This window comes from Agelaius tricolor, unplaced genomic scaffold (assembly GCF_023055355.1).
Source record: "Agelaius tricolor isolate 1412-34295 unplaced genomic scaffold, bAgeTri1.0.p SCAF_7, whole genome shotgun sequence".
NCBI classification, from domain to species: Eukaryota; Metazoa; Chordata; class Aves; order Passeriformes; family Icteridae; genus Agelaius; species Agelaius tricolor.
Genome location: NW_027269267.1, coordinates 39,528,136 through 39,555,908, shown reverse-complemented (window position 1 = coordinate 39,555,908; position 27,773 = coordinate 39,528,136).

Below are 27,773 nucleotides of genomic sequence, written 5' to 3'. Positions count from 1 at the left end.
CAACCTGTGATTTTCCTCCAGAAAATAAGAGGTTTATCTTCACTTGTCTGTGATTTTCAGAAATACTGGTAGTGGTTCAATAGCTTTTGAGATGAAGGAACACAAGTAATCCAGGCCAAGTGGAGGTACTGCACTTCCTTTAAGAGTTCAGCACTCACCTTCTTATCAAACTGTATATTCACAATATCTTTATTGCTTTGGCATTATGTGTACCTTTCCAATTTATCTTGTAAATACTGATTTAATAAAAGCACTTTATTAGATCAGCCATTTCAGAAGCACATTGATTTTATATCCCTCCTCATTTCTTATACTTCTGTTAACTCTTTAGCATTTCCCTCTTCATAAAAATGAAAAGTTCTTTGACCTCTCCTTACCTTGTAACCGTGCCAATCTGGGCCTTTTTGAGACAATTTTACTGAGAGACTGTATAATGATATGCACAAATTAAAAATAAAAAGTAAGTTACTTATTTCCTACATATGAAGTTGGGTCTAATGAGCTAGAATGTTCAGCACTATTATTCTCATCAATCCAGTGAGATCTTTGTTAGCTAGGCAGCTGCCTTGTAAGATAAAAAAGATCCCTGGTATAGTTTGACTCTGGATGTTGCTGAGTAACCACCCTCTGAAATTTTTAGTTCTTTCCCTTTAAATGCCACTGGGTTTTTTTTGGTTTTTTTTTTTTTTCCTTGAGTCCTTGGCCTGACAGTTATACAAATCTCAAAAATCTTAAGTTTCTCTGAAATTTTACTTTTTCTATCTTTCAAGGCTGTAGTCCACATGCTTTGTCACAATGCGGAGGTGGTATATAACAGTAATAGGATTAACTGTTCTGTCTGCTGTCAAATTAATTTGGGAGGATGGGTGTTGGGGGAAGGATAAGTAGTTTTCTGAAACGAAGACTCAATACTGAGCCTTCTTTTCCCTATTACCCCTCTAATGTGCTTTGAAGGAACAAAACTGTCGAAACTGCAAGATGGATAAACCTTTCAGGACTTTTCAGTTTCATCAATAAAGAGTTCAGAAGAAACAAAGGAAAGGTGATATAAAGAGGGAAGAAAGAAGGGGAAAATGTTTTGAAACTATAGAAACATTTCCAAGAAACCTGAAAGAATAAACTTCACTTCTATATATTTCTTTAGGTAACACTTCCAAAGGAACTTGAAAGATAAATTTGATAATATTCATGTTTTATTTTCAATGAAAATTAATTCCTGGATTTAATGATAATATTTATTATTAATGATGAACAATCACAAGAAATATTCTGGATTTGAACTACATATGTGCTGTATTTGAGCTGGATGAGGAAATGATTCAATTAGACACCCCATGCTTCAACCCTGAGGAGACATGTCTACCAGAGGAGAGAAAGGACAGCTATTCTGCACCACTGAGCTGGCTAATTCAACTTTCTGTGCATGATTCAAACATCAAAGCAGCTCCACCTTTTTTGAAAGTCTCTCCCAATATTCTGAAGAAAAGTTTGTCTGACTCTTTCAGAAGGTTGGCTAGAATTAGGAGTACAGGATTAGTCCAGAATAGTTTATACTTTTTATGCTATGAAACACTTTACACTACCTGGAATATCCAAACTAATCCTATTACTGTTGCAATTAATCTACATAGCTTTCTACTAAATTACATGCCAAATTCCTTGAAACTGCCAAAGTTAGAAAACAAGGACTGCAGGTAACATCTTCCTGTGAACATTTTTGAATCTTCCAGTCTGAAAAAGCCACAGATTTTATATTATAATTATTTCCTGAGTGCTTTACAAGCTACGTTTTGCTTTCAGGTGTCATTCTCAGTGTCATTGAAGATTTAATTAGTATTATTAAAGAGTAATTTACTTCTAAGCAACACTCTTCATTTTATCAAAGGCCCTTTTCATGCTATCAAGTATAAATAAATGTTGCTTTAGCAAATAGATGCACATAGCCTTTCTCTCCTCCCCAGAGGAACAATACTGGAATGTCAAGGACATTACCACTTAAGTGAAGCCCAGCAGATGAATTGTGATAACTTATTCAGACTTTCTGACAATATTTAAAACATTCATCTAGGAGAAAAGAAAGAGTGATAGATAGCCCTTCACTGGAGACATTTACCTCCTTTTTTGAAGAGATGTGAATAATCAGCATTTTCTTTTTGTGGCCATGATAATCTGATAAGATCTTGTAGCAAAGCATTGTTATGAGCAATGCCTTTCCCCATTTCTATCTGTTATGGAAATGTCACTGTGTTTATCCTAAGGGAAGATGTAGAGAAAATGTTCCTCCAAATCCTAACAGATTTAATCTTTCTTGCTATGCCTGAAAAAGAATGTTTTTGACTGCTGTGCTCTGTCTATGAATGGACCCACCAGGAGTACATCATCACAGTGCCCAATTCATTCATCCTCTTCCAGTTCACTTCACTGGATCCCAAAGAAGAACATGGGCACACCAGAGGCAGTAAATCTCTGCACAGCAGCCTCACTGTTTATGGAATTTCTTGAGAGAAACAGCATTCTGCGGACATTCTGGGGGAAAAAAAAAAAAAAGGTGAGATTTTTCACATCATTTTATTTTGGAATAGAAAGGAAATGGGCAACTTATATACAGAAAATTATTTTCTCTAGACAGATATCGTGCTCAAGGCACTAAATAATTAGATAGCATTCAACTCATGACCTGTTTTTTTAGATTTAATTTAGAAATCTTGATGATGCACACAATAAAAAAAACACCCAGGAATCAGACATATGGTTTATCATATTCCCCATTTTTCACTGCAATCAAAAATGAGGTAGTGAGGGAGAGGAGGTTGTATAAAAAAGAGTTTTTGACAGCATCAACAGTACAAGTGTGAGAGGTTGCTGAATCCAATAGCCTGATGAGTATTAGAGTGCTGTTGTTCTCTGTCCTCAGGTCGAGCCAGTGGCAAGAGTGAGCACAAATTCCTGATAGGCAAGCATGCATGAATACACACAAACACAATATACATACGCATGGCTAATCACATGGATCAGCAGAGACAAAAAACATAGCACTAAAACAAGCATGGCTGATAGCTGTCTCCTCTTTCCTGAATGAGACTGAAATCTGCTGACAGCGTATCCCATACTTATACATATACAGTTATTTATATACATTATAAATTGTAGAATACCAGGCAACCCAGCGGGGGCTTCCAGATGCCCAGATCTCTCAAGCTGTTGGTATTGAAATGTACAATGGCCCATGATTCATAGCCCCACTCCATTATCAAGTTCCTAGACCAAATGTCTCCCCAGTGTTTGTCTCCTGGACTTTCTTGTCATCTACTTGCTAGCTACTCTGGCTTGAATTACATACATGCACAAGCACAAATGTTATATTAAAACATCACACAGGCAATTTACTTTTATAGAGTCATAGAATACCCTGATTTTGAAGGGATCCACAAGGATCACTGAAGTTCAGCTCCTGGCCCTGCAGAGGACAGCCTAAAGAATCACACCACGTGCTTGAGAGCAATGTACAAATGCTTCTTAGACTCTGTCAGGCTGGTGCTGTGACCACTGCTTTGAGGAGCCTGTTCCAGTGCCCAGCTATCCCCTGAGTGAAGAACCTCTTTCTAATATCCAAGCTAAACCTCCCGTGACACAACTTCAGGCCATTCCCTTGGGTCCTGTCACTGGTCATTAGAGAGTGATCAATCACTGCCTGCCTCTCCACTTCTACTTGTAAAGAAGTGTAGACTCCAGTGACATCTCTCAGTCTCCTCCAGGTTGAAAAAACCAAATGACCTCAGTCACCCCTCAAAAGGCTTCCCCTCCAGACCGTTCAGTGTCTTCAAAGCTGTCCTTTTGACTCTCTTTAATAGCTTTTAATTTTTTTCTATATTGTGGTGCCCAAACCTGTACACAGCACCCAAGGCGAGGCCACACTAGCACAGAGTAGAACAGGACAATCACCTCCCTAGCCTGGCTGGCAATGCTGTGCCTGATGGACCCTAGGACACAGTTGGCCCTCCTGGCTGACTAATATTCCATTTGCCATTGACCAGGACCCATAGCTTCTTTATTGCAGTGCTGCTCTCCAGCGTCTAATTCTCCACATCTGCATGAATTTTAAATATTCCCTGGGATGCTGACTCAACCACTTCTCCAGGAAGCCTGTTCTTATGAAGAAATTTTTCCTAATATCCAATCTAAGTCTCCCCTGACACAACTTGAGACAATTTCCTCTCTCCCTTTCACTTGTTACTTGGGAAAAAAAATGGTACTCACCTTGTTACCACCTCCTTTCAGGTGGTAGTAGACAGATATAAGATCTCTCTGCCCTGAGCCTACTTGTCTCCTGGCCAAATACTGCCCTTCCATCAATCACTCTTCATAAGACTTGTGCTCTGGAGCCCTCTATAGTTTTGGTGCTTTTCTCTTGACTCACTTGAGCACTTCAATGTCTTTCCTGTGGTGAGGGGCCCAAAATTGAGCACTGGATTCAAGGTGTGGTCTCCCCAGTGCCCTACACCCATCCAAGCCATGAGCAGCCAGTGTCTCCAAGAGAATGCTGTGGGAATCAGTGTGATACATTTTATTAAAGGCCAGGTAAACCATATCCACTCACCCACTTTCATTCATCCACTATGTGGGTCATTTCCTGTTGAATGAGATCAGGTTAGTGAAGCATGACCCGCCTTTTATAAACCCATTGCCCCTGGACTTCTAGCTGCAAATTAATCATTGTCTACCTGAAAAGTTAATAATGGCTGTACCAGCGTAGAAAGCTTTCTTGCCATATCATCAACTTCCTTAAAATGTGGCCCTGGGCTGAGTATTAGGCCTTCTATTGCACTCAGGAGACAATCCCCTATGGCATCTTTTGCTTTATGGAAGCAGTTTTGACACAGATCTTGGGCTGACATAACTTGGAGATACCTTCAACCTTGATGAACCATTATCCTAGTCATTGGTTCCGTTTTCCAGGGCACTTGGGAAGGTGGGGCAGGACAGAGAATATGCATCTGCTGTCCCAGGCAGAAACTTCCCATTGTCCTTTACACCTTTAGAGAGAGAAATGATAGGGAGTCCTCCTAATCATGTTTCCAGTCTGCCTGTGAGTCCTGCCCCAGGAAAAGTAGGGTGCAATTTTGGAAGTGTTTCAGTGCAGTTTCAATCTCTCCCTCAGACTCCCTCATGCCTCTCAACACTTGCTCCTCCTCCCAAAACAGGGTCACTAAGTGGAGGAGCTCCTTTGCCTGGGCCCACCTCCCAGGGTGTGCTGTCTGGTGCTGGTGTACGAGCAGAGCACACCCTGCATCCTGACACCCAGCTGACAGTGTTTTCCCACTGTAGATCTGTCTGGGCAGCTGTGTCTGTCACCATGGGTGCAGTGCCTAGAGCTGACATGGCCCTCTGGCAGTTTTATGTCTTTGCTTCCTGGTTGAGCTGGCAGAGCTACAATCCTCTTGCTGCACGCCCTTCTGTGACAGCTTATTCTGTGTGAACTGCCGTGCTGTGCCCTCACTGATGTGCCACGCCTGAATTGCCCATTCTGTTCTCAGCACTCCTACTCACTAGTGGTATCCTGAGGCTTCTTTTGTTGAGGGCAGTGGCATGTTTGGCCACTGCTGCTCCTCTCCCTGACAAGTTCCATCAGTCACTGTCATGCAAGCTACAGGCTTCAGGCAGCTCTCTCTGCTCCTCTGAGGATTCCCCAGTTTGGGAAATCTTGCCATGAACATGCTACGATGCCCCTCTGTGCATGATACTGGCACCAGATCTGCTTGTCGAGTTACATATCAACTCCTATCATCTTCAGAATAGCTCTTCAGAATCACATCATAACAAATTAAACTAATTTCAATAGAGTGCTGGACTGCTAGAAAAAAGCTTCTGCTATTCCCACAAAAATTAACACCTTTTAACACAGTTTTGACATTGATAAGTAAGAATTTCATTCATATGTAAAAATATTTCCCTTCAGTTTTATAAAAAAGCCTCTTTACTTATTGTAGTATTGAATGAAAAATTCTCAAGAAAGTAAATAATACCACCCTTTGATTTCCATTTCCTTTGCTTTTCTAAAAGGAAAATATTAACTCAGATCCTTAGTGAAGGATTAATCTCACCAAACAAATATAAATTGGCAGGGTGGATTAATCTCACCTAATAGTTGTTCACAGCACAGAATCTTTATCTGAAATAGTCATGTAAAACACTCATGTAATCAATAGACAGAGCAGACACTTAGAAGGTCTCATTCAGCTGACCTATTTTAGATACTTATATTTGAAAAAATATCTATTTCTCTCCAGTGACTAAGAAAGGAGCTTAGAATGACTAGCTCCAATGTCAAGAAAACATACTTCTAACAAACTGCAGAATCTAATGGACTAGGATCAAATTAGGACTTGACTTATTCCCACTGAAGTATAAAATTGTATTTTAAGATTCCTTTAGAGAGAGAGCACATTAGTGTTACAAAACACATTAACTTTTTCCCAGATGTCATTATCACACTTCTTCCTAACAGCTTTGGGCTACATCTAGATTAATCCTGACCTGTCATTATGTATTTGGGTTTTGCATATGGTTGAGGCTAATTTCATAGGTAAACTGAGGGTTTAGGCATTCTAGTTTTAAAAGAAAATTTCACCTGGAATTCAGGCCTAGAGGCATACAACTGAATTTTAAATTTAGAAATCTGCAGTTCAGAAGTTCAACTCCAGACTATATCCATGTACATTTGCACTAATGTGTGAGCATAGGATTCAAATCCATCACCTAAATGATTTGGAACTCATGCAGCTACTGCCATTTGAGGTACTTGAGAACATCCAAAGTATTCAGCTGGGCCTAGCAGTTGTGTTACAAGGCATACATGACCCTGGCCTTGTGAGGCAGACCTAAAACTGGCTGTGATTCGATGGTAATTACTTGGATCAGATGCCTATGCTCAGGCAACTAAACAAACCTTCTACACAATGCACTCACCAGCGTCTAAAGAGCTCTTTTGATGAGCCAGATACTGACAAACTGAATGGAGAAGGGAATAGCTGTCTTGGCATTTTTTGATTTTGTTGTTTTTTCTTCTGAAAAAATGAGGACTGGAAAATGTAGTGCTTTGTAATCACTTTAATAAAATTGCCTAATTAATTATTTCTAGCAGAAAAATTGACTAAACCCAACAACAAAAAAAAAATTAAACCCCAGGAAACATTGAGTACTTTGAGCAGCTACCTTGGAAAGTGATGCAACAGGTTAGTACAAAACAGTTGTGCAGAGGAAAGACAACGCGGGAAAAGAGAAAAAACAAGTTGTCCAACAGAAACTGTCCTGGTAAGCACAACATTCACATGCTGCTGAATTTCTATTTTTTCTTTTAAGGGACATCTGTAGCTTTATTTGGGGCAAAAATATTGCATAATGATTCTTCAATTTAGTGCATATTGATCTTTAAGAATGTCATCTTATACACAAATGCAGAAAATTTATGCTATGTTGGAATGAATTTGCTTAAAAACGAAACAAGCATTAGTCTAAGTTATTAAATAAGTGTCATCAAGAGGGAAAATATAACATTTTGCAATTAAATAGACCTTTTCTGGACAAAGGTAAGTGTTCGGTTTTACTACATGCATGGTTTACAAGAAAAGGCAAGCAATTTCTTTTTTTTTATTTTTAAATTGAAGATAATTAAAATTATAGAATCATAGAATCATAAAGTCATAGAATGTTTTGAATAGCATTCCCTCCTTCCAGCATGTTGAGGTGCTTACTTAGTGTGGTTCCACTTTCTGTATATCAAAACTTCGAGTTATTTGTACTTTGATCTATTAATTTAGCTCTGGATATCCAGTGTGGAAAAATTTTGGCTTTAGAGTTTGACCCTGAAACAAGTCAGTAGTGAAGAGAAGAATAACTCTTCTCTCTAAGCCACAACTGAAAGTCCTGTAAATTGCATATGTGTAATAGGCACACAGATAGAGGCAGTATCTTAAGACCTCTGATGTCAGATGGCATATAGAATCATAAAATGAAAAAATAATTTAAATTGGAAAAGACCTTGAAGATCATCAAGTCTAACATTTAAACAAACATTGTCAAGTCTGCTCTTAAACCAACCTCACTAAAACTATACCATACATAAGAAATTAATATTTGTATGTAATTAATATTTGTATGTAAGCTTATACTTCCTATATTTATGGGACTGCTTTTCCTTTTCATGAAGGCTGAGTCATTTCCTAAACAAACGTAACAAAATTTTAAGCTTTTTTGCATAACATTTGCATATAGAAGTGAAAAGGCTGCATTATCTCCTGGCTGTTGCATGGAATAGAAAATAACCCTAACTCTTTTCTTTCATTTTAATGACCTTAGAAGTGGTAGTGGTGCTCAGAAAATATATTAGCATTGCTTTTTACATTTAGCACCAACTGTCCCTGAACTTTGTTTGGGTGAAGAGAAGTTCTTTGCATAAATTCCACGCAGAAAGGAAGAATAACTACAGCAGAATAAAAACACAGAAAGAACCTAACCTATATTAAGAACAAAGTAATATACAAACACAAAAGAAAAGGTACAAACTAAGGAAATGTTTCTGCTTCTTTGACTTCCCACATATTCTTTGGAAGATTAACTGTTTGATTAATCTGTGATGTTAAGGTATGATTTGTTTTCTTTTTGTTCCAAAGGCTAAGATACATAACACATTTGGAAAAAGTGGGGATTTTGCTTATTAAAAAATACCAATTGACTATCAGAAATACTTGCCATATTGGATAACCATATATTATGTTACCTATTGAAATAAATAAGGGATGGACTTCTACTGATATATTTTTTAATGAATTCAGGACAACATGGTCTCCATTAAAAGTCCATCCAAAACTTCAGGAATTATGAAGTCTGTGAGAATTTAACTTTTTCAGAAGAATATGTCCCTGATTCCCTTAGGCTGATGCATCCATAATGAATGTCTCTAGATCTATGCTGAGCCCCATTGAATCACTTTCCTGGATACAGAAGTACATCCATATGAATCAGCCTGTTGATCAGGCCCTGTGTTCTGGCAAAGATCATCAGTTTGATGCACAGTCTTGAAGTCCCATTTAACAACTTCAAATAGACTGTAAATGGGAGTTAAATGCTTTACAGGATTCTGATGGCTTTTCACAGAGGGAATTACACCCTAAGTGAATGTACAGGGTGCCCATATCTTTTATACACTGTCAGGAATTCATAAGCTCCTTTTGTTCAGAGATTTTTAAAAATAATTTTTACATTTTCTCACGTGTTTTGTGTCTCAAATACTGATTACTTATAAACAGTTTCTTATACATGGATTTTGGTTTTTTCAACAGCAATTACCAAATTACCATTGTTAGAGAGTCAGAAATAATGATTTTTTTCACTGTATCAAACCCTTATTAGTCCAGTACAAAGAATAGGATAAAGTTATTTGTGGTATGTGGGGTTTTTTTCCCCTAGAAACTAAGAGGTGTATGTATCACTTGTCTCTGATTTTTCTCTGCCTTCACTCATGCTAGTTATTTCATCAAAATCTCCATTGTAAATTAATTCAATTTAATTAAATCTCCATTAATTCGAATTGAGATAAAACCTCATGGGGGCACTGGGCACTGGCATTGCACCCGGGTCAAACCGTGACACCTAATCACACAGTTAGTGTGAAATATTGAAATAAGAAAGTAAGAAATATTGAAAAGCTTAGAAGTGCATGGAGTACTTCAGAGCTCTTTGTCAATGCATATTACTTAGGCCTGCATGTGCAATAGATATGGTGGTTAGGTATGTTTTTTTAAGCTTCTACTTCTTATATAAGAACTTTTATTTTTTGTGAAATGTTAATTTTGATAGCCCTGATTCTCAATCCTTTTATTCTATATACTTACCATATAATATATTAGAAGAAACAAATGAGGGTCTGAATTTACTTTTATCTGCTTGTGCCCTACTCTAAGTAGAACCTACATCTATGGCAGATTTATTTCATTTATGGAGACAATTCTCATTGGAAAATTACTCAAACATTTAGATTCTGACAGAGTATTGATTCACAAGCCAATACAAATCCATGAGCTATTGTAAAAGAAATAATTATGACAACATTTTTATAAATAGCAAAGTTTCTGAAATACAGACAAAATGTAGGAATTTGGAGATTGTATCTAATATTTCTATTACTTATGACTTATAGAAATCTTTTTCCTGGTTGAATTTTTTGGGTGTTTTTTGATTCTTTTTTCCCACTCTTTGTACATCAACAGATTTTACAAGAAACAAATCACTTTTAATTGTTTAGATAAGATTCTCTTCATTAATGAAATCATGTATGCTGCCACAAATTTTCAAGTGGTAGAAGTAACCTTAGCCCATGCTTCTGAAGCTGTTATTAAAAATGCACTTTCATTGCAAAGGCCAAAGCAGCGATGAGCAGAGAAGAGAAAAAAAATCATTAATAGACTAATTGATGGTAATACTTTTAGACTGAAACAAGCGCAAGAGTATGACAAGTGACATCCCTAATTTTCAGTTAATAAGGTTTCTAGTTACAAATAATCTTTTATTCACCACTGGTAGGACCATGATATGAAACGTATGTACTGACTTCTCTGACATTCTTCTAGCATGAAGAGACTCAAAGGGATTGAGTCCAGAGGAAAAAATACAAAATGTTTAGCAATCCTTAGAATTTAGCTGAGAAGATAGCTCATGGAGTTTGTCGCTGTTGGGGATTTTGTGGTTTTTGTGGTTTGCTTTTGGGTTTTTTGTTTGCTTTGGGTTTTTAAATACCAAAGCAATTTAATACCAAAGCAATACCAATACCAATTTTAAAACTGAAATAGCAAACTGAAAGTATTTTCTGTGTGGATGATAGAATATAGTAACATATTGAACTAAAGAAGATTTCACTTGGATGTCAAATACAATTTTCTAATAATTACAGTATTTATTTCTTATGTAGGCTGCAAAATCTCCATTGATTTTTTTTCCTAAGAACTATCCTTTGTATCAGTAGTGCTTAGAATACACTAGTTCTCACAGTTGATCTAGGAAAAAGTGGGACTGGGTAAATTTTCAAGGTCTCTCTTTTTCTACCATATTTGCTAATTGCCAATGATGCTAGCATTTTCTATTAGTTAAGGTTTATCTGTTAATCATAGAATCACAGAATCATGTTTTACTTGAGACCAGCCCTTTTCATAAAATTTCCCGTCTTTATCCCACAGACTGCCTTGCCCGTCACATTTTCTCATCAGTTAGCACAGCCACTCTGACACTTTCCAATACCCTGGACCCTCCTCATTATTTACATAGTTCTGGTTGGCCTGTAGTTCCTTAACAGCCCATGTCTTCACGTGACTGAGGATATTAATTTGTTGTGTTTGTCTTCATCACATTTATTGTCAGTTTTGTGTCTGTATGTTCTGTTTATGATTTCCCTGTGTTCCACAGTATGCCATTTGACAAGGCGTACATTAACATCAGTTAATCTTACCGAAATAATTGTTCCCTAACTCTATGTGCAATTCTATTATAGTGAGCAGACCTGGGTCTTGTTAGTGCCTGTCACTGTATCTCTAATCCTGGTCAGCGAGGTTTGTGTCCATGTATGTTCTCATTTACAGCTTTCTCCTTTTCTCATTATTCCCTTTTTGCATTTAAACTGCCTTTGATCACATATCCTTAGAGGAATATTCACTCTCTCCTCCCACATGCCCTTCAAAGTACCACAGTAACTGGGCTACTACTACTAAATTTATTACATGTCAGCCATACTTTGTTAAAATTAACAAAAAATTCTTGACTTCATGTATGAGGTCTTTTCCACTTCTTGCCTACAAGGTTTTGAATATAAAAGTGTTAGCAGACAGGGGACAATAGTGTGGATGAGCTGTGTGTTTCTTCCTTTGTGTGTCCATTACTAAAGTTCTTTATATTTATCATGTATCTAAATAGATACTAGAAATAGATTGGTGAAGTGGTCAAGCAAACGCCCTGTGCTATGACAGCAGTGCTACCTTGTGGTAGGACATGGCTTGTAGCTACAGTCAGCAGAAAAAGAGAGCGCTCTCCAGCTGTGGTGAATCCAGATTTATTGAGCCACAGGGGAACCAACCGCCAAAGACAAATTCAGGGAGGTTGCAACAGCTTATAAGGAGGGAGGGAGACAGGGGAGGAGTCGGTCCTCTGGCGAATAGAGTTTCAGAGGGGAGTGGGGTACAAAAGATTGACTTAGGGAGAACACCAATGGGGATTGAGGGTGGGGCCCCGGCCCCTGAACCAATCACTCGACGGCCTAGTTGGAAGTTTCTAGAGAGAAGGGTGGGAGCGCCGAGTGATGGACAGGGCACTGGGGAGGGATTTGAGAAAGGATACATTAGTCTCCAAGGCAACTGGGGAGGAGTTGGGATAACTGGCAGCACAAGGGAAGGAGGAGATTACCAGGGCAGAACCATTACATAAAAAGGGGAAACCGAACAGTCCAACTTGTTCAAATGCAACACAACAGATTGGGTTTTTCTTGCCTTACAGAAGGTTTTTCCAAATATAATTCCTATTTAGGTTAATGTAATTTTCTAACTATTAATTGCAAAAAATGAAAATTATACAGGGAGACCTAATCTACCCAAACTCTATGAATTAAAATTGCTCTGGAAAGGGATGCTTTTCTCTTTTGAGCAACACTCTGATTCATAGTTTTTAAAAGAAGTGTCAAGCAAGCTTTCATGCTTAAGGTATGGAAAGAAAAGCAATCAAGCGCTAGTCTGTTTTTTGAAAAATATATTTAAAAGCTTTGAAAGATTGTTTCCAAATAAAACCTAATATTTAAGCAGATATTTGGCACTGATTTTTGTGCTAATCATCCTACTTTCAGCCTGACTGCTCTACTGAGTAAGTGGTTAAAATTCTTCAGATCTCAAATCTGTAAACATACTAACTATATTCTTAAGTACATGATTTACCTCTCTAGTGAACCAATTTATGCATTGAAAGAGTATTTTGTGTTCAAGTGATTAATTTTTTTCTTGGCTTCAAACAAAGGTAAAAATACTACTATCATCAAAGACGTTTTTGTCATCGTTCAATTGTTACTTGCATTAAATTTCAGAAGACAGTAACTTTTACTTTTCTCTTGTGTAAAGGAAATGTGCACGATCATTTGAAAGTTTCCTTTAATCTCCAATTTAAATTTAATTCTTTTACTTGCTTTCATTAAAATGGAGAGAGGAAATAAATTAAAATTAAATCTTTTTGTAGCTGCATGAATGAGACATGAGCATATTGGTTATGTTTCTCAGACTTTCCACCACCCTTTTTACTACAGTTTTTGGTGGAAATTCTTAGAGAAGGGTAAAATTTTAAGAGTGTGTTGTCTTCTACTAAAAACAAGATTTAAAAAAGATATGAAGCAACACCACAATAAGCATGTAGAGCATATCTTTAACTTAGAATGTCCCTCTTGAATATCAGAGTATATTATGGAAATAGTGTGGTAAAATAATACAGAAGATTTTTTTTCCTCACAGTTGGGGAAATTTCTAAGGATTCTTATGCTTAAATTAATGAAATTTGTGTGCTTATGAATTAGACAATAGGCAATCCACTTATATTCCACTGCCTGGTCTGAAACATCTGAAAGATTGCTTTACTTTTATATATCAACAAATTATTTCATTATTTTAAAATTTATCTTATTCTGCTCTTTAGAAATTCATGACAAGTAGATTTTTAAATTACAGCACCTCCAAAAATAAAAACCTGATATTACAATTTTTATGACATTTGAGAGTAGCTTTACTGTCGAAGGTAAATGAGTAAGAGGAAATATAATTAATCCAGGCAAACAAACTGAAAACCTTGTAGCACATATAGTGGATAATAGGTTTCCATTATCTGAATAATTCTTAAGCATGAATAAATTATCCAAATTACTGTGCAATTGTATGAAAGCTGTTTGCTGTTAGTATAATCATATATGTCATGAAGAGTGATGATGGTATTTTATACAATCAGAATTTACAGAATATGGTTGTCAATACTATATTTAAGCTTCTTTTCAAAGGAACTGATGTTTAAAATTTTAATCTCAACTTCTTGGAGAAATGGAAGTGCTGTGAACTGGTATTGTAAGATTATATCAAAGAAATACTGATTAGAAGTGCAGATAGTCTGCAAAAATACACAATATAGTTCATAAAACCTTTATTTCATCAAAATCAAAGCTCATCACTATTCAGTCTTCTACACTTGGGCACCATTCTTAATCTAGCTTTTTTGCTTAACATTTTGTTCAGCCTTGATTGAAGAAAAAATGTCATCCCCTACTGGTGTTCATTCTGGTATAACTAAGAAGCCTTGATTTTTAGGTTTGTTGTTTTTATTAAATTCAAAGTTAAGTACTGTTTCCTCTGCAATATGTGTAGGGTTATTGTTCCTGTGAGGCAACAAAGGTGACTGAGTTATTTCATCACCTGTCCTTAACTTTTTTTATTTTTCAAACCTATTGTTTGTTGGACTTCTCTTTACCCATACAAATTAGAAAGCAGTGGATTATTGTCCTTCAAAGCTACTATAAGTACTCCTTTTTAAAGCTTCTAAAGAGCTGTAGGTTAGTTTCTACGTAATACTTTGAAATGATAAACTGGGCTAAATATATTTTTTCTCATTAGTTTTGAATTTTCACTTCTTAACTGTTTGGTTTTTTTCTCTGACAGGAGAACAACTGAAACTCTGAAACATTTTTTTCATTGAATGAAAATATTGCCCAGTTACCAAATAAGGTAAGAAAATTTATCAAAAGTACTTCTTAAATTACCTAATATTTCCTTTCTTATTTAGGGGGAAGATTTCCCTGCAATCTATATTTGCAATATAGCTCAGTTAATTATCTTCAGAGAAAAATCACAAAGTGTTCTCAGTTTAGGAATGTAATAGCATTGTTTATATTCAGTCAAAGAGTCCAATAGCTCAAAAATGATTTTGACCACTAAAACCATATTCATCATTCCTTGCTTCATTAGTCTCATGAAAGGTACACAGAGAGGAGAAAAGCACTGGTTGTAATTGCCTAAATAGCTTCTTTTAGAAGAATGTGAACACAACCTGGAGTCTTTGTAGATAATTATCCAAAAGCATCTGTTAAATGGTCATTATTAATCTACTTGGCAAATAATGTGAGGATGTCTTGGAAAATGAAGAGAATGAAATAGATAACACAGTGCTGTTCCCATAGAGACCTATGAGGCATACAGTCCTTGAAAACCTTGAAGTTCTTACCACAGCAAAACAAATATGAAATAGCTACAAAGAAAAACCAAGGGCAATCAGAGGTAGCAAATGATCTTCATAAGAAAAAAAGCAAATAAGCTAGTATCCATCAGCTTGGAAAACAGCAGCCAACAGAGGATATGCTAGTGGTCTAAACTCACAGATGGACAGCAAAGGCAATAGGGAGTAACTATTTGCTGTTTCTCATTATCTTAAACAAACAAAAAAATTAAAAAACAAATAAAACCTCTACAAAAACATTCATACTAAATCATAAAATAAAGAGTTTAAAACAACTTTTTTACACATGTATATATAAAAGAAGGTTACAGTATGAATTACACTGGCAAGTAACTGTAGAAGCATTCAAAAATAAAGTGTGCAAATTTAAAATTCGTTGCTTTAGGCTACAGTCCAGGTAAACACTATAATCAGCAAGATTTTAATGACTAGAAACTTGGAGGATATTTTGAAGAGAAACTTACTTGTCTCCTTTTTCTTACATTTATGTTGTAAGACTGTAGATCAAAGATGGAAATAGGATCCTGGTCTGCATGGAGCATTTGTTTTGCCCTAATGTGATTGTTCTTGTGATTTTAACTACTGATTGACCCAACATTAAGCACGCTATGTACAAGTCTTGTGCTGTTCTACTACAATTGGATTTACTGTATGACAAATAGTACCAATAATACCTCTTTTTAATCATCTCACCATAATCATCTGCCCAAAAACTCCAAAATATTTCAAACCTCAGTATATATATTTTGTAATGTTAAATTAATATGTGATGTGCAGTACCTATGAAATATTTGAGGCCTTGCTGGGGTGCTTTTGCTAGGAGATGAGAACAATTAAATGAGTATTTGACTGTTCAATAAAGTTAATTGTGATATTAACAACAATAATGTTTTTCCAATTTTAGTATAAGCAAACACAATTAATTTCCTTGTAAATTGTTCCTGGGCTTAGGATTTTGAGCAAATGTTGAAATCATCTTCCTCCTGCCCCCACCCAATGTGTGCTGCAATAGACAGCCTTCCCATTCAGTGCACAGTTTTCATTATTTCCAGGAATTATAGCTGCAATAGAAACAATACTTCAACGTGTATGGATTTAATGACCTGTTCTTTCAAAACGTAGCATTTACTCTAGAAAAATTTTCCTGAGTTAGTACTTTTTTTGGTCTTCTATATATTTAGTGTTTTTGAAACTGATTTATATGATTACACAGAGAAATTGGTCTGCTTCACTTACTAGTCTCAAAGTAATTTACCTACCATGGCTTGTGTTTAGATAGCTCATGGGAAGCCTCTTCAAAGGCCATAATATGCTGTATATCACTTGCCTCTTGGTTTTCTTCAAGCTTTATGGGATACCTTTGGAATCATAAGACAAGAGTACTTTGTCAGTGCAGTAGGTTTCTTTTCAGTTCAGGGTGTAGGACCTCATGAGCATAAGATCTATTGGAAAGGTTGGGACTGAATATATGTTGGTGGTGGATCAAAGTTTGTGGGGATGGAAGTGTTTAAAAGATTGAAAAAATTAATTAATCTTAAATCTTGAAACCGAACTTTGCTGCATTCATTCATTAGCAGCACGCGTTGTTCTATGGATCAGTTTATACACATTATACATTATAAGTACAATGACACTATACATGCCATTATTCAGCAACCTATTCTTAGGTTTCCTGTGAGTACACAATGCCATGAAGCTCATGTTCAACTATTTGTGCTGATGGCTGAAAGTCCTTGGTAGCTCCTCCTCAAGATGGAGCTGATCAGGTCTGAGAGCTCATCAATGACACAAGTTGAGGATGAAGCAGGTGGCCACTCTTCTTGCTCTTCTGATTTGCTTTTTTGGGCATGATAGTCTTTGTGCTGCTCCTATGTTGGGCAACAGCTCACAGTAGAACAAGGGGAAAAAAAATATTTAATATTTGCCTTGAAAAAAACTGTTGATTTTGTAGTAACAAAATCAGTGAATTTTGATGAAGAACAGATATTATTTCATGCCTGTTCTGAAATCCAATTTTTAAAATGGCATTCAGAGTTTATTTCTGTGTAATATATAATTGTTATTGTATTAATATTAAATATTAGCACTTACACCAAAATTGTTGAACTTTATTAGCTGTTCTGCTAATCTTATTTCCTAAAATGCTTTTGAAAAACTCCAAAAAAGCTATTTGAAAGTTAAGGTACTTATATAAAGAAATAAAGTTGTAATCAGAGATAGCCATGGAAAATGTTTACTATTCCAGTGACACAGTGGCATTGACAGTCATCTACCTTCTTTATCTCTGTGATTTATGTAGCAGAAGTGGGAGGAATGCAAAGACAGGTCATATTTCCAGTAAGGTCATACTCATTTTGTAGTACTAGTGAGATAAACAACTGTTTTTTAGAGTGCATTCTGATGTGTGCTTCAAGTGCTCTTCTGAGAGGCCTTATTTAATACTGTACACATGTAGGGGGAAAGGTATGTCAGATTCCAGAATAAATGGAGGAAAACTAAAAGGAAATTTGACTTCTTCAATGTAAGTTGACTCGTTTTAAGAATTAGTTGCTGATTACCAAGCATTATCTCTACCTGAAATATTTTCAAATTGAGAGTCAAGAATAAAAATTTCTGTCCATTGCTTCATTTGATATTCAACTATGCTAATATATAGCTTTGTTTATGAGGTACACCTTACATGAAATTCAATTGATAATTTTACTAAAAGTAGTCAAATCAACAATTCACCAAAGGGAAGAGGAAAAAGATTACCTCTCTGTACTATTTCTGTATAGTTTCTCTGATTAATAGCAAATGATTTCTCTGGGTTTTTGTTTTACAGTGTGGATGGGGGTTTTTATGGTTGTATGTTTTGTTGTTTGGCTGGGAGATTTGGGGGTTTTTGCTTGTTTGGGGGATTTTTCCAAAATGTAGGCACTTCCAATGACATTCTAAATTAATATTTTAGCACTCAAATGCCAGTTTGTGGGATTTTTTTTTCCAGTCGAAGACCTTTGGGGTGTTTTTTCAATAATTTTAATGGATTTTTTGGTATCTGACAATTCTTGAAAATCTAGTCAATTTTATTTCATTTCCTAAACATATTTGAAATCAAACATGCATGCACCTGACTATGGGGTATATTGCACAGAATTTTAAGTTTGATCAGTGAAGATTTCTAAATTTACACACCAGTTTATAATAATTGGTAGATCTTGAAGTTGAAGCTTCAAAAAATTCCTTCTAAACTGGCTGAGATGCTGTATTGTATAGCTGTCATAACTGCATAAGACATCTCTAAATAGGATGTGTTATGCAGTTGCCACCTCAGGCTGTGACCTTTAATTCTCATTTTGTTACTGCTGGAATTTGGTTTAGTTTAACTTCACTTTTTTTATTTTTTTTCTTATTTTTACTAGCAGCAGATCAACAGTACAGTGTTCCTGCTTTGAAGTAACTGCTCAGAGAGGGGTTTAAAGGAGTATCTTTTACTGCAGTCTTAGTAACACTTGCTGTATCAGTACCTTTCTCTGATCTCACGTATTTCCCAAAGTCCTTTGCAGATCTTAGGATGCATCCTCTGAGTTCAATGCTTCATAAAAAAAGGAAAAAGAAAAAGTAAAAAGAAAGAAAGAAAAAGCAATGTGTGCATGTGTGTGTACTTAAATGCCAGCTTTCAGTAAAGGTGCCCAAAGTCACACCAACAGACCAAGGGGTTGCAGACACCAATGAACCAGAAATAACAGAGATATATTGTGCAATTGTGGTGAGTACTTAGAAACTTGAAGAAACTGATCAATAAGACTGCTTGCTCAACTGAGAACTCAGTAAGGTGATTCAAGCATTTCCAAAGCTGGCATGTATCGCCTTTAGAATTGCAAAACTTGGCTCTCATGGGTGCTAAAATTATTAGTCCTAGTAGAGAACTATAATATTAAAAAAAACCAAAAAAAATATCCATGATAATTAATCTGAACATAAATGCAAATAATATTTTATGAATATGCATGGTCTATTCCAACTGTGCTTTTATATTAAAAAACAAAAAGCAAATTATATTCTCTAGTTCTGCAAAAATAAACATGTTGCACAAGATGAGTTACAAAAAATCTGAGAATTTCCTTCTATTATCAGACTGTTGCAGGATTTTAGCATTTATTAGGTTAGTAAAAACATACTCAGAAAAACTTTACAGACAGCTTTAATTTCTGTAATGCTGGCAAAATATCTAATAATACATACCAAACTATATTTGTTTCCATTTACTTTTTTAATTAATACTGATACTTTAGACTGTTACCATATAACCTTTTATATTCCCAACATTTTTTATGATGCCCAAATACATCAATATCATTCCAACTTTTTTTTTTTTTTAATCATACGTAAGAATTGGGATCGAATCTATTCTATGTCTGAACTTAATTTTCATTTTTTAGAGCTTTACAGAATGTTCTTCCTCATCCCCTGGCTTTTACAGAACTCTGTGTTGGTTCTTCTTTTCTTCTTGATTATAGGGATGATCTGCTTCTTCTCAGAAGATATTTGCATGAAGCAAAGCAGATAGAAAGGAAACCAGATTTACTTCTGTGAAAAATTTCTTGCTTAAGAAGAGTAAATCCATCTGCCACTTTTAAACAGTTGCTAATGTCTGAACATAAGTAAGTCACCCCCTGCAATGTGTTTTCTATCTCCCTTTTTCAGAGTTGGCAATTCTAATTCAATTTGTCAAACTATGGCTAGAAGCATGTATAAATGACATATTTTGCTGAAAATATGCAAATATATGAAAATATCAGCTGAAAAAAGTAATGACTCCTTTGATACCATATTCCATGACATCAATGGCTAGCTAATGAAAACTATACTGACCAAAATTAATTCAGATAGAAACCCTGTAAAGCTTGGGGGCTGATGGGTGTGAAAGGCAAAACCACAATAATTAATATACTTTTAGATAAATAATTCTGTCAGTTGAGTCAGAATTAGCATGGTCTTGGTTGGAGTGCTGTATTTCTTGTGCCTGAAGCATGTGCCACTATGTTGGATATTGCTAAAGAAGTGAGGAGGGTGAGCAAGTAACATTTCCTCTACCCTTCCTGAGTTCAGCTTGCCTTTAGCTGAACAGAATAACAAACAGCCCTTTTCCTTCAGCTAGATGAACTGCAAAATTGTTGTGCCATGACAAGGTGAAGCATTAAGTCTACTTTAAACAGAATTTTTATGACTTTTATAACTTTAGTTAAAATATGGCATATTTCAATATATTTCCATTTTTATTCATCCCTGTGTTAACTTTGGTAAGTTCATTTACAGTGTGAAATTTAGTAAGATTAAAAGATTTGCTGAGCACCATGAGTGAAGTCTGAACCTCAGAGCACCATCAGAAGGAAATAGAGAGAAAGAGATATGACCCCATACTGAAGCAGGTGGGTTGGCAGGATTTATGACCCCAAGGGGCAAACCAACACTGAAGCAGTCTGTTCCCAAGAACTGCACCTTGTGCAAGGGACCAGTGCTGGAGCAGTTCATGAAGAAATGTCTTTCATGGGAGGAATCCTACAGTGAATCGGGGAAACAGAGCAAGGAGTTCTCCCTCTGAGGAGGAAGGAGCAGCAGAGACAATGTGTGATGGACTGAATCCAAAACCCCATCCTTATTTCCCCTGCACTGATGAAGGGAAGGAGGTAGAAAAAATTGGGAATAAAGTTGAGCCTGGGAAGAATGGAAGGGGAAGGTGTTTTAAGATTTTTTTCTTGTTCTCATTGTCCATGATTTATCTGATTTTATTGGGAATAAATGTAATTATTTTTCCTCAGGTTGGGTTGGTTTTACCTGTGATGATAATTGCTGAGTGATATTTCCCTGCCCTTATCTTATTCACAAGCCTTTTGTTGTATTTCCTCTTCCTTCTCCTATTGAGGAAGAGAAGCTTTGGTGGGCATCTGGCATCAGCCAGGGTCAACCCACCAAAGGAGTTTTTAACTTTCTCTCACATATGCTTTACAGGTCATATAACCACTGCTCAAAAAGAAACACAATGTTCTTGTTACATTATGAAACTCCCTGTGTTTTGTTATATACTTCTATGTACTCTTCTCAGAAAAAGCAGGCAGAGAGGGAAGCCTTTAAAGCAGACAGGATCAGATTTTCATTTTTCTGTCTATAAGTAGGCTTAACTGTGGGTCTCTGGGGGAAAGTGTACTCAGTAATGAAACATTACAAAAGAACATACAGGACTTGGGCAGATTTTTCTTGCTTTTCTTTATCTGTTGACAAAACAGAAGTCTTTACTAGCTTTCTCACAGGTTACAAATATTTTTTGAAAAATTTCCTGGGCTCATAAAATACCTTGATTCCTCAAAACCAAGTTACTTATTTGAGAATATGTTACTAGTTTTCCTTCCTTCCTTCCTTCCTTCCTTCCTTCCTTCCTTCCTTCCTTCCTTCCTTCCTTCCTTCCTTCCTTCCTTCCTTCCTTCCTTCCTTCCTTCCTTCCTTCCTTCCTTCCTTCCTTCCTTCCTTCCTTCCTTCCTTCCTTCCTTCCTTCCTTCCTTCCTCCCTCCCTCCCTCCCTCCCTCCCTCCCTCCCTCCCTTCCACCACTTCCTTCCTTTTCACTTTCTCTTCTCTTTCCTCTTTATTTTTTCCTCTTTTTTCTGTGCTCATCTGACACTGAATAAAATTTTTACATTCAACTTTCTCATGATAAAATACAATTGGACAATAATTTATATATCATGTAAAGTAATTCAAATGTGAAAAATCAGGGTAAAATAGACATTTAAAAGGTTCAATACTAATGTTCACACACTAATGTATTTTCATAGATTAGATATTCACTTTTTTATTGGTGGTGAAATCACATCAATATCTCAACAACAACAATTTCAAAGATGTTTAACTGAATATTTTGGTGCAGTTTGGACACATGTTTGTAAATTAATCTTAAAAATTATAAATCTAACTTAGCAAGAAGTACATTATTTTGTTGTGAGAGTTTCCTGAATGACAGAGTCAGCTGTTTCTGAAAGACTCAGTATAATGTTCTAAAAAGAGTTATTCTATTTTCAAAGCATGTAGAATGTGACAAATGTGTTAATGTGTTTAGGTTCCAGTTTCAAGATAGAATTTTCAAATTTCTCAGATAAATGGTATATTACTTATTTAGATAATTTTTTTTTAAATTTTCCCTTATACTTATCTCCCTCAAGAAACTTAGGGAGGAAAAAAATGGCATTCCTAAGATATGTTTTGGTTTGAGTATGTAACTGCATTTTTTCTATTAAAAAAGATCATAAAATTTTGAAGATCAGATCCTCCATCTGCATAAGCCAGCATGTTTTCAACAAGCAAGGGTGTTTACATCAGCTGAAGGTGGATTCAGCACCTTTCCTGGCAACATAATTGTGTGCTACTACTTCACTGCTCCACAAAACAAACAGACGTAACATATACTATGGTTAAAGAACCAACCTCTGACAAGTGCTGTTTTCAACTTCTGATCACTTTCAATGTTACCTGATAGAAAGTATGCTGAAAAAAGTTCTTTGTGTTTAAAAAAATGTACATACAACTGGAAATAGTGACTGCTCTGCAATGATATTTTTCTTCTGCTATTACCAGGGTGCAGTATAGCTTTTTTCTTTGTATCTTTCAGATACACAAGGATTTTGTTCTTTTCTCATTTGTATTTATAGGTAGTATACACTAAACCTATATCCCTTTTTTGAAACACCTATATATCTCAGGGTTTGGGTGTGTCTTCTTTTATACACATGCTTTTTAAAACCACAATACAAATTTACAGAAAGCCAAGTAAATTATATAACTAATTTTATCTTCTTTCCCTGGGAGTGAAGTAGTTCTTTTAAAGTATAGGAATAATACTTGTAGTTTCATATAATCAAAGTAAACTTGGACAATGTGTAAATTTATGCTTACAAGGCAAACATATTATAGTAAATAAATAAATGACTGGTTTTGCTCTGATAAGCCTCATTGCAGGTTGTAGAAAATTAGTATAAGTAAATCAGCAAATTAAAACTGTATTATGACTGTCCTATATAGTGATTTATGGTATTGCAAGTGACAATGAAGGTAGCCCTAATTTAATCTTATTTTCTACTTTCAGAAAACCTAAAAGGAGTAATTATGAACTGGGAGAAGGGGAGGGCATTGTGTCTTTTGTGGTTTTATTTATCTGATTTTATGAACAACCAGATCTAGGATTTTTGAGGTAAAAGTTGAGACAAGAATGACCAGAAGGTCTGAACTGACTCCAACAACTTCTGTGTATCCTCACTGCACCTGTTTTCACTAGTCTGTTATCTGGTCACTGGTTTTCTGAACTATTTAATTCTTGTGTTACTCTTTAAATTGATGTGTTGTCCAACTTTGGAAGGAGTTTTATTACACTTAAGAATAAATTAGGATGTTTTCTTAGAAGGACATTACTATTACTCCTAATTTTTAACCTGCAAAGAATTTAGAATAAACTAGATCTTTACATATTCATTAGGAATGAAAAATTTAAAAAATTAGAAAGTCAGGTATAAAAAAACCTTACCAAAGGAAAGAAAAGCCTATAATACAATCCTCACTCCAAGAAATCTCTGTGCATTTTGCAGTAAGGAGATATGGAAACATGCGTGCAAACAGTGTTGCGGGTTTCAACAATAACATTTCTGCTGTTTCCATAGCACCAGCCTAGAGTTAGCTCCTGATTTCTAGCTTCCTGAAGTTAAGAATTATGCATTTTTCTTCCACAAAAGAAGGCCTTAACTGCAATTTTTTTCCTCTCCAATTACATTCCCTGTATCCCCACCTTATATTTTGCCTGTTACTCTCATAAAACTGCAAATTAAATGTTTGAAACTCCATTAGTGGAAAGAAATACAGATTGCCCCTTCCCATTGTGGCTGTTGCCAATTAGGTATGAAATAAGTTTGCATGAGAAAAGAGCAAGCATTATTAAAAGTTTATTGAAAGTACAATTTTTTTTTTACTGAACCAAGCAACAGCAATATCTTTCATGTGCTCTGAGAATAATTAGCATATCAATTTGTGTGAGAGAATATTTATCCCATGAACCCTAAGCAACCTTAGATATTACACAGATTCATCATTTTTACGCATTCAGAGCAACAGGAATTGAAAAGCTAGTAGCAAAACAGATGGCATGTCTATCTGCAAATATCTAAAGAATTAAGTGAGATTATTGTTGCATTAACTGTCTCTCCCTCCCATGAACAATGTGAAGGGAGGGAAGTTTAATTACCTGTATATTCCATGCTATCCAAAATATGTTCTATTGGTTTTCCATCCCACTAAAATTTCTCAGTAATCATTCAAGTTCATGAGAAAATTCAGTATTGATCTAACCCACTAGGGAGAAATACATAAGGAACAGAGAAGTCACAATTATGGATTTCAGTTCAAATGGATAAATGCGTGTGTGTGCATATACTTGCACATGTATATGTAAAATAGCAACTATATGAACTGGATTTTACATACATAACTATGTATAGAGAAAGTACATATATGTGTACATATGTATCTTCATACACATACAGATATAAAATATATACTGGAATGAAGTCAGCCACCGAGAGCAGCCCTGAGGAAAAGCATCTTGGGACATTGGTTGATGAAAAGCTGAAAAAGATCCGCTAATGCATGTTTGCAGTCCAGAAAGCCAACATCATCTTGGACTGCATCCAAAATATTGAGTCCAGCAGGTCAAGGGAAGAGATTCTCCTCCTCTACTCTGCTTTTGTAAGACTTGAGGCTCTGCATCCAGCTGTGGGGGCCCTAACACAAGAACGATTTGGACCTGTTTGAGAGAGTTCTGAGGAGGTCCAAAAAGATGATCAGAGGGCTGGAGCATATCTCCTATGAAGACAGATGGTGGTTGTTCAGCCTGCAGAAGGGTAGGCTCCAGGGACAATTTCTACCAACCTTTCAGTACCTAAAGCAGTGCACAAGATAGCTGGAGAGGGACTTTTTACAAGGGCTTGTAGGAAGAGAAACAGCTTCAAACTGAAAAAGGTTAGATCTACATTAGATATTAAGAAGAAATTCTTTATTGTAAGGGTCAAGAGACCATGGACCACGTTGCCCAAAAATGTTGTGGACAATCTGGAGGAGTTCAAAGCCAAGTTTTATGAGGCTTTTTCTTGTTCTACTGGAAGATATCCTTATGCCATGAAAAAGGGGTTTGGAACTAGGTGATCTTTAAGGTCCCTTCCAAGCCAAACCATCATATTATTTGAGGAAATATGTACTTCTCAGAAGGCAAAAACACTATGTCTTCTAACATCTTCATTTAGAGGACTTGTTATGGGATTAAGATTAATATAAAATTTTAACTCTGAAGATTTCCCAAGCACAGTATCACAATTTTACTTTAAAGTTAGGAGTGAACCTCTTTGCTCTGCAGCCAGGCAACATTCGCAGATGATGCTGTCTTTTCTACTCAATTTTGTTTCTTTGTTTTCTGCTGATGCAAGGAATTATTACTAGAGAAGTGTCCAAGAATTGAGGGACATCTGAATAAGGTCTGTTTCACCAAGACATGTTGTAAGTTACACTTCAGTAATTTAGCAATATAATTAGGTCGATGTAGTGTTCACATTTAGCAAAAGAGGATTCAAGGGTGTCACTGTTGACAGGAGTCAGGCCTAGCTGACAGCATACAAACCTAACTTAACCCTCTGGAAATATAACTTGAGCTTACCCAACCTGCCAGTGAGTGTAAAAGCCACAAACTCTCAAGAACTTCCCAGAAGTCAAATTGAGGGTGGCAACAGCCACCAACTTTTTTGCTGGACTCCATTGACCCTCATACAGAAGGGTCAGGTAATTCTTTAAAAAATGTGGTGATTAAATATGTATATCTGTAACTGTAATTATGTCCTGTATACCTCTGATTAAAGCCCCTCAGCATCCAAGTCCATACAGTATCCAGTGTCATTTTTATCTTGAATTTGTCAGAAGGAAAAATTATACACCAAGTATTATAATGTCTAAGATGCACAAAACAGCTTCTTTCTCCTGATATTATCTTCCTCTTATATTTTGCTATATTTTTATAATTGCTTTGACTTTTCTGTTATATCCAGTTTTTGTTGCTTTTCTGTGTGTAGATATCTGGCAAATAAGTACAAAATTCACTAACTTAAACCAGGCTGATAATCTATAGCAATCAAATGCTCTATTTAAAATTCACTTTTGAAAGGTTCCAAGAATACTATCCAATGCTAAAAAAATGCCCAGTCCTATGAATGTAAAAGCACAAGTAATGCAAATTGAAAAAAAAAAAAAGAGAAAAGGCATTAAAAAAAAAAAGGTCATAATAATGAAGTTTTACATACCTGATAAATGAGCACCAGGAAAATTTATACCAATAGAAATGCAACATCTTGCCATTCAAAGCCCTGAACACTTAAAAAATGTTTCAAAGAACTGTTAAGTGTGACAAAGAAAATTAAGAAATTAATAGAGAATAAAATTAACTTCAAAAACACTTTATCAAGATTGCTGGGACTGACAGTGTACATGTCTGAAAAAAAATTAAATGAAAAACAGAAAGTCAACTGAAGAATTGCTGAGATAACTTAATGGTGCTTGGGGATGATAAGAATCTTATGAGCTGCTACCATCATTAGCATTATCATCAACAGAATATGAATGGCAAAAGGCTATTTATCTATCTTTTTTCCTGGTCCCTATTTTTTTCTTTATTAATCAGGTGAGATGGCACATATGGGGTTGGGGGGCAGAGGATATGGACATATTTCAAAACTTTAATCCACAGAAAAAGAGATTAAACACTGTATTTAAAATTTCTACAAAATTTCTTAGCTCTGTCTTCAATCATTAAGAATGAATACTATGAATTTCACTAGGGCATGTTTCATTACAAGTGCTATTTCTTTCTACCAGGATAAGACTGTGCTGCAATTAATACAAATAGAATCACTGATAATCTCAAAGGTATTTTCCAAATTAGTTAATTCTGTGATTCTGTGATTTATTTAGAAAATAACTGATAATAAAATACTGCAATTACAGAACATGGACTTACATATCACTCCTTGACCATGAGTTATCATTTCTGAGCATTTACAGTTTGAATTTCCCCTTCAACCTGTCAGTATTCATAGCACAGAGGTTCTATTTCAGCTTGATCTAAACAGTTAAAACCATACAGTAATCATAGTCATTAAGAATAAGTTTCAAGGTTTAAGAAGGTTTAGCTACCTTAATAAGTGCACCCTCTTCAGCAAGAACTGATGGCAAAATATTTACAAACTTGTTTTAAAAGGCAAATAAAAACCAGTAATTATACCATACTGAGTATCAGTATGGTATAATTGCTGTTCTCCTTACATATGTGGGTTTGACTATTTCATTTATCATGTCTGGCTGCTCCAAAAATTCCACAGTGACATCCATTCTGGATTATGGCATAGCCCTATGACAGGTTTACATCTTC